Genomic DNA, 9,036 nt, shown 5'->3' with positions numbered 1-9,036 from the left:
ACCCTGCAGCCGCAGGGCCCTGAAGGCGCTGCTGACCCTCGGGCCCTGGCCTAGCTTCTGGTCAAGTCTCACAAAGCTTCCAGAATTTAAGACAGCTGCTCTCCTACCAGATCCCCTCTGATGATGAAGAGGGACACTTTGTGGCCGGGAGTCAGGTGGGGTTGTAAGAACGGTTTAATTTCTCACAGGAGAAAAAAGAAAGGAAAGAAAAACCATCTCTGAGTGCCAGCGACAAGAACCACCTACCCCCTGCATAGCAAGGTTTACTCTGCTGTGACTGCAGAAAAACTCCAAGGAATTCATGAACTAAAATCGTCATCACCACCATCACCATCATCACCATCATCACCATCATCACATTTGGTCACCTCACGTGTTTTCTAGAATGAGCAAAGCTGATAGATGAATAACTGAATGAATGAATATTATGGTTATAATCATAATTAATCAATCAAAGAGCAATAATGCCAGCTCTTATCCTGGGTCAAGCTGGCAAGTGCTTTATCCCTGAAAGATGCCTGATTTAGAAGCCTGTAAATCTCAGAAGGCTTCATTAAAGATGACTGATTACGTTAGCTCAGAATATGAGATTCTTCTCATGTCATCCCGGAATGAAAAGAGCCTCTCGCTATACAAGGTCTGTAGGTTAATTGTAAAACTAGGGGCCTAAGATGAGAGGGAAAGAACCAGAATTCTTTTGAGATATCGGCCTTATTTGGACCTTCTACAAAGGGCTCTTAGCTGGCCTGGGGCCTGTCACTTGGCTCCTCTCCACGCTCGGTTCTTCTAGCCTGGAAACTCAGACTCCCAAGTCCCTCAGATGGGAGGCATGTCTTGTTCCAGGAAAGCTCTCTGACTAATGGTAAATGTTACCTCCTTGTACTTAAGTGGCGTGGCTTTGTGGGGGGCCGGATCAAGTATAAATTATGCCCCACTTTATAAACACTCAGCTTGTCATTGGCCTTTGCTTTAGCCCCGCGAAGATACCCCTCCACCTCCGTGCCTCTTCCCTGCCACTGTCCCCAGGTCCTCTTCCTGCCTAGGCTGCTCCCCCCCCCAGGCCCTGGAGTACTGCGGTTACTGTGGTAACAGTTACTGCATTTCTGGCATTTGTGGGTTCGCCTACGCACCTATTCACCATGACTCACTTTATTTCTATGGGAAAATACTTTCTGAAGTTTAAACCAACAATTTATAACTTGCACTGGAATATTTATATTGCCTTTGTAATGCCTCTTCTTGGAGTTTCGTGTAAATGAATGCTCATAGTCATCAAGATGAACCAGTGAAAGTCACTTACCTTACTATCTGAAGTCAGTTTTCTCGTCTGTAAAATGGGACTGCAAGGACCAAACAAGACCAGGTGACATTGCTTTGGAAGTTGTAGGGTGATATATAAATTCAAATATTTTGATCTATAGTGCATGTGTACAAACAAGGAGGTGTTTTCTAGAGTAGTTCCTTGGTTCACATCCTGGATTTGAAACATTCTATCCCATAGTAAGTCCTCATTTCAACATCGTCAATAGGTTTTGTGACTTTAAGTGAAATGGCATATATCGAAACCCATTGCATCACAGGCTAACTGATGGAAACAAGAGTCAAGTTCCTACTTCATCTCATCAATGTTGAGATGAGATGTTGAGATCATTGGTTACAATGAAACGTTGAACCAAACAATGTTATTTAAGGACCTGCTGTATCTGGAATATTGACCACTCATTCTATTTGCTGTGTTGTAGCCAGTTACTTAACTACTCTGCGCTTTACCATTTCGCTGGGGATGGTTATAGGAACTGTAGGAAATTATGGTTGTTAGGATTAAAACGTTAAAAGTGCTTGGCTCATGCTAATGTTAAGTAAGTGTCTGTTCTCGTCCTCGCCACCTTCATCTTCAGCAGCGGCAGCAGCGTCTGGGAGAGGCGTGGTGGTGTAATGGAGAGACAATGGGCTAGGAGTCTGATAGTGGGGAGCACGGCGAATGGTCCTTGTTACTGTAACTATAAGCAGCTGCTTTATTGGTCATTCAAGCAGAGACTCAGTAATTATTTTAGGCACTTGTTTATTTAGGCTTAGGCACCTCTAAATAAACTGTGAAGTAGATCAGTGTTTGTCTTCATAACTTCCTATTCTTTTTTTTTAAACCTCGTGGCTATGGACGTGGCCTGAGGCTTCTTAGCACAGATTCTAATAAAAACTCACCTGGGCTTGTCTTCTCACCTGCAGCTGTCAACTTGTGGTCAGCTCTGCAGACTGAATGCGGGCCTTTGCCTCTTCCCCTCTCCAAGCCCCCTAAGAGAGCCATAAAGAAATAAAGTAGAAGGAAGCAAATGGGAGAGGAAATGCAAAAATAACAAAATGTTGGAAGATGTGAAACATTTGGACAAAGGGAATCAAATTTGGTTTCAGCTTTCTCCATTCTGTGACGTGTCTGTGAGAAGCCAACAAAATGTAAATTGAATCCACCATGAATCCTCAGAAGGCTGAAAATCTGGAAGCACCAGACGTCTCTGAATGCAGGGGTTGCAATGAGGCTGAAAATAAGAGCATTCACCCAGAAGACTATAGGACAGAGCTTGAGCCCCAGATGTACTTTGCCCCACACAGCCGGGGACTACGGTTCCTGTACCGCCCAGCAGATAACAGGTTTGCTGGCAGAAGAGGGGGAACCAGACATATTCTGACCTAGAGGACTTGACGCATTGCAGAGGGCAAGAATACAAAGCCTTACTGAAAAGAGTGAGGCTCCCAGGGGTCGTGTATGACAGGCTTCCCGCACCCCCCACCCCTGACCCTGAGACAGGGAACTGGCACGCGGCTTTCTCTGCCATCACTGCATTGCAGCCCGGAGACCATCACTCCAGAGACTACAATGTGAATGGCGCCCCCTGCAGCTGGACCATGAGATGGCCGGGCAGGAACCGGTTAGCTTCTGCCCACCCTCTGTCCATCTCCAGCCTGGCAACTCTGTTTCTAGAAGAAAAGAGGTAAAAGCACTTATGTCAACTGTGATTCCAATTTACTTCTCATTGGACTGAGCTATGTCACGTGACTGGGGCTACTGACAAGAGCGGCTGGGACACTCTAGTCAGGCACACTGTCATCCTGTGTGTAGACATTCTGTTAGTGTGAATGATGTATTAGGTCCTGGCTGGTGTGGCTCACTGGATTGAGTACTGGCCTGTGAACCAAAAGGTCACTGGTTCAATTCCCTGTCAGGGCACATGCCTGGGTTGTAGGCTGGCATGCCAGAGGCAACTGATCAATGTTTCTCTCCCTCTCTTTCTCCCTCCCTACCCCTCGCTCTAAAAATAAAAAAATAAATAAACTCTTAGAAAAAAAATATATTAGGCAGGCCATTAGCCATCTCAGCTGCAGAAACAAACATTTTCTCACGAACCAGAAGACATGGCTTCCCACCTTTAAAGGCCCCACTGAGCACCTAGAATAAAAGAAACCTCACAACAAGCCATAACATTTAAGACATAGAGATTTTAAGAGATAGGAATTTAAGACAGAGATTTTTTTAAAAGTTTAAAAGCTTTCAGTGAGAACAAGAGGGTAGGGAACACAGGGACTGGAATAAGAAGCGCTGGTCTCAATAGCAACACTGGAAGAGGACCCTTTAAATGGCTCCGTCAAACACCATCCACCATGGGAGCTGTACCTGGATCGCTGACCACAAAATCCCCAAGGCACAAACCTGCCGAAGGAGTGTCAGCATCTCTTATTTTAGGTAGTTACTCCCAAGGGCAACAACTTGCCGAGTGTGGCTGTCGTTTACTTGTCACTCTGTGTTCTCCTAAGTTAATTTTGCTCCTTTTGATTTCAGGTTTTCTTGCAGATACGAGAAGCGAGGCGATGGCTGCGCAGGCGGCAGTGGCTGGAGTGGGACGTGCACGGGGCTCAGGCGGGTGGTTTGACGTGGTGTCATCAGATGCTTCAAAAAGAAGAGCAGCTCAGCCTGGTGGGCGTGGCTCTGATTTGTTGTACGAGCTTCGGACCATTCATAGGATCGGGGTCAATGTTTGGAGCTCCCTTCTATTAAAGGTGAAGTGTCTGACCTTATTGCTAATTCTATTATAAAGTCAGTTGAAAAGGTCACCATTAAAAATAAAATGATTTGATTTTGCAGGGAAAATGTAAATACACTGTTTGGAGGAATATGGCACCGTGGGAAAAAATTATACACTTACTCTTACTATGGTTAAGAAGCCAAATGGCCTTGGCAATGATTTCTTGGATATGACACCAAAAGCACAAGTGACAAAAGCAAAAAATAGACGAGTGGCAGGCACCACATCCCCTGAAAAGCTTCTGTGCAGCAAGGGAAACATCCACAGAGTGAAAAGGCAACTTATAGAAAATATTTGCAAACTGTAAGTCTGATAATGGGTTTATATCTAAAATACATACGGAACTCCTACACCTCAGTAACAAGAAACATTTTTTCCAATGGGCAAAGCATCAGTCTGTTCTCTGTATCTATGAGTCTGCCTCCACTTTATTTGTTTATTTATTCTGTTCTCTAGGTTCCATGTATAAGTAAAATCATATAGTATTTGTCTTTTTCTCTGATTTATTTTACTTAGCATAATACTCTGTAGGTCCATCCCTACTAAGTGAAAAAAAATGAAGGGATTAAGAAGTGCAAATTGGTAGTTATAAAACAGTCGCAGGGATGTAAAGTTCAGCGTAGGGAATACCGTCGGTAATGTTGTAATAACTGTGTACGGTGCCAGCTGGGTACTGGAAATACTGGGGGGAACCCTTGGTAAAGTATATGATTTCTAACTACTCTGCTGCACATGGAAACTGATACCGAATAATGATGAATGGAAACTCTAATTGAAGTAAAAGACTTAAAGATTAAAAATTATACATTTCAAAAAAATGGGCAAAGCACTCGAATAGACATTTCCTCAAAGATGGCATTCAAATGGCCAGCAGGCACATGAAAAGATGCTCAACGTCACTAATCAGGGACATGCCTCTCCTACCTGGGCCGCAACCAGTCCTTCCTGACCGGCCTCCCTGCTTCCCACCCTTGCCCCTTTTACAAACCGTTCTCCCTGCAGAAGCTAGGATAGCATTTACAAACACGGAGCCAGGCTTATGGGTCCTCTGTGCTTGAAAATTCTCTAATGAGAAAATGAATTTCACTTTCTACTCTGGCCTGCTAAGGCCTGTGTTACCGGGCTGCTCTTTGCCGCTCTATCCCATCTTCTTCCTCTCTCTCTCTCTCTCTCGCTAAGACACCCATCTTCTCCTGCCCTTGGACATGGGCAATCCTGGCTCTTTGACTTTTGGACTCAGGCATGGACTTACACCACCAGGCCCCCAATTCTCAGGCCTTTGGGCTCTGACTGAATTATACTGACAGCTTTCTCGGTTCTCCAGCTTGCAGAAGGCAGATCGTGGGATTCTCAGCCTCCATAACTGCTGAGCCAATTTCTATAATAAATCTCCTCTTGGGTCTATCTATATATAGCCTATTGGTCCTGTTTCTCTGGAAAACCGTGATTAATACAGTTATCTACACTGTAACCTGCTGCTCCTCAAACCTTAGCCTGGATCAGAATCCCCGGGGAGCTTGCTACAACATGGATGGCTGAGCCCGGGCTGCAGAGAGCCTGACTCAGTGGGTCTGGCATGGGTGGGGCCTGAGCACGGAACTTTCCATCACATTCCCAGGGGAGGCTCCCATTCCTGGTCCAGGGACACACTTAGAACCCCTGGCCCAGCTCACGGCGGAGGTCTCTGCCTGCTTATTCAATAGCCAGCCTTCACCTGAATCACCTGAATTCAAATGTAAAGACACAGAAAAGAGTGCCAGGGTGTGTCAAAACGAAAAATGGACTGATTCTCACGCTGTAAAGCAGGATTACCATGCCTGGCCTTGAGCTTTCCACAGCTGAATCAATGTTTTTTAAAAAGAAACACCCCCAGGCTAAGAAATCTCCAGGCACACAAGAAGGCATTTGAGGACCGGATACACACCTTGAGAAGAAATGCCTGTAGCAACCAGTGTCTCCGTCAGGGCGTGGGGCAGAAGAGTCACGTGACGGTGTCGCAAAAGCTGGCCAAACAGAAAGAGGTCCCCGGAGCCCCCATTTATGTTTTCCAAGTTAATTACATTTATTTAATCTGTTGTTTCGGAGCTAGTTTTCTCCCCAGGATTGGTATCCCGTGACGACAGACAAGGAAGACAAAGGTACAGCTCTACCAGGTGGCGACATGAATTGTGTCTCAACACAATTTATGGGTGTTCAGGGACTCCTGGGATCCCTTCATTTCCATAAAATGATCCTGCCCTCCTATTTCCGAACAACTTTAACTACTTACCTTGGAGATATTTCCTCCCATCTTCTCATTTTCTCCTGGACTCATGTGGCCATAATAATACCTTGTAATAAATTTTTGTGTGCTTACACTTCTTAATTTTACTTTATGAGTTAAGAGACTGAAGTGAGAGGGTACCTACTTCTCAGCTTCTAGGGCGAGTTTAGCCATAACTCCCCTGCCCCCGCCCTCCCATTCTACCAGCTCTATTCCCCTTGACACTTTTTTCTTCCCTTTGCTCCCACCCCCACTGCCATAGGTCAAATCCTTGCCACTCTCCCCAGGGATTCCTGCTTTCACTCTTGGCCAGGCCATCCTGTGTGCCCATTCTTGTTCATTAATTCACTCAATGTCAATGATCAAGTACTCATGACATGTCAGGTCATGAACAAACAGGGAACAACATGATGCCTCGCCTTCCTTTCGAAGCAGTGACTTGCTTGTCATACATGCCCTGCACTCCCCTGGCGTTAGGGTCTTCCCTGAGCTTTCTGCTCCCAGGAAGCTCTCTGTGTCTTGCTCTGTTGAAGTCCTGCCCTAATGTCAAGGTTTAGGCTCCGCAAATCACCTCCTTCATACTCTCTCCTTTCCCCTTCCCCACTGCACACCGTTGTCCCCTTTAACATAAAATGCACCGTGGTCATTCATACTGATAGTATTGTGGCTTCACATGGTATTTATCATCTGGAAGTCCCCCAAGAAATACTTCCTCTAGGATTGGTTTGTGGTTGTAGGGGAGGCAAAACTCGTTCTCTGCCCATCGTAGCTTCTCAGCTGGGACTCGTGATGAATGCGTGCTGCCAACATCACACAGGGAAAGCTCAAGGAGAAGTAACTTCGAATGGCAGTCTAGAATTCCAGCTTTTTTACATCTTCAATAAATAATGATAAATTTACAGGGATACGACAGGGCAAATGGGGTTGGACGAGGGGTAGTAAATTGTGGAGCAGTGACTAGGAAGGTAAGGGTTAGTTTAACCAGGTTTTTTCACATGGATTCTCAGTCCAGTTCCCTGTCTTTGGTGATAAGAATGTCTACCTTCCTCCTGGGACAGGGACAGTGCCCTTCACACGGGAGTTTTATCTCTGGGTTTCAGGAAGAAAAGGAGGGTCAGAGTGCCCTTCCTGTACCTGCTATTTCTCAAGTGCCTTTAACTCCAAATAATCCACATGTCAAAGTGGTATAGTTTGGGGTGGCGTGTTCTGAACTCCTTCAAGTTAAAGGATTAAACAGGGTGCGATGATGCTCAAATCCACTCCAAGGTCGCATAAAGCTCATCAGTACACAGTAAGCGCCTGGAGAGAAAAAACGACGGTGGGCATATCTTTATTAAAGGACACGGAATGCTGGTGATGCCACCCCACCCCCGCCATCCACTGAGAAGTTACATATGTCCTCCACCTCTCACTTTGGAGAACTCAGGATGACAAGTGGCACATGAACAGCATTATAGTCAGTCATGTCACAAAACTGACTCAGGCCAAAAAATTCTGCGACTGACAATCTGTTGTCTTCTTATTTGGACTCTCCCTGGAGTAGCTCCAATATTGTACTCTATCTTTTTATTTTTGCTTATTACAAAGCCTCTGTTAAAATAACATAAAGCAGATTTTGAAAGGAAAAAAAACCTACCTCAATTCTAGCATCTGAATATATCTGTTCTGATTTTCTGTATTCTATTCCAAGCTTTGTTCTTCAAACATTAGTTTGTTTGGGTTTTTTTAGTATAATCTTAATCATAGGGCATGAACAATTTTGTAGTCTGTTGTTTTCAATGAATATTATACTATCAACATTCTCCTGTGGTGTTACATAATTATAACATTCAATTTCAGCATAAAATTCTACTGGATAATTTATATAGCTATTCTACAAATATTGAATAATTTATATGTCCCCTGTTTCACACCCATCCTTTCTTATAGATCCCACTGCAAAAAAAACCCCACAAAACTTTAAGCGAAAATATTTTAAAATTAACAACATAATTCTTGAGACCAATTTCCATGAGTGAATGGAATTACTGTATGAAAAGAAATGAACATTTTTATGGTTCTTGATACCACAGCTCAAGAGCTGCCCTAGGAATGTTATGAGTTTAAGTGGTAAGTTTGCACGACACTTACCAGGACGCCCCATAACAACACAGAAGATGGCCCAGTAAGCCAGAGTTTTCTGATAGGACTTTCTGCAGGCCACGCCCCTGTATCAACTGAGGGCTGTTACATTCATACCCACTCATGACCATCAGGTACAGTTATGATTTATGCAAACCTATGACAATGTGTCATCTGTTCCCAGGCAACTTCCCAAATACTGGATGGTTATTTTTTTCCTTAATGATTGACGTGGTTGGACATATCTATATATAACTCTATTATAACTGACCCAGGGCCAAACCCTGGAAAGGGAGGCACGTGACCTAAAGGAGGGGATGAATGTTGCGAGGCCACAGAAACTCAAAGCTACCGGATTTGCTAAGATTGGCAAGAATTAGGGAGGCTCAGTGTGCAACAAAGCACTAATCTTTGTCCTGTGGTTGCTTCATCTTTTAAATATTTTCTTTTAAAATCAGATTTGGCTCAGAAAGCTTAAGGATATTTAACTAACAAGGAACAATATAATTTTTTTTAATCTCTCCAGTGGGAGAAAACGGAAAACCTTATGCCTCTCCCTAACAGTTTTTCGCCCCC

At 44.3% G+C, this 9,036-nt stretch overlaps 1 protein-coding gene across 1 annotated transcript in view; it reads right to left on the bottom strand.

Annotated features, from left to right (window-relative positions):
* Positions 1 to 1,701: 1,701 nt before the first annotated feature.
* The window catches only part of ZCCHC2 (zinc finger CCHC-type containing 2), a 93,451-nt gene continuing 86,116 nt past the window's right edge, over positions 1,702 to 9,036 (bottom strand). The window contains exon 17 of the transcript XR_008425404.2: positions 1,702 to 2,292. The gene's annotated coding sequence lies outside the window, so the exon portion shown is untranslated. The remainder of the gene's footprint in view (positions 2,293 to 9,036) is intronic.

Source organism: Desmodus rotundus, chromosome 10 (assembly GCF_022682495.2).
Source record: "Desmodus rotundus isolate HL8 chromosome 10, HLdesRot8A.1, whole genome shotgun sequence".
In the NCBI taxonomy this organism is placed as follows: domain Eukaryota; kingdom Metazoa; phylum Chordata; class Mammalia; order Chiroptera; family Phyllostomidae; genus Desmodus; species Desmodus rotundus.
The sequence above is the reverse complement of the archived record's forward strand: the minus strand, read 5'-3'. Positions and strand labels throughout refer to the sequence as shown.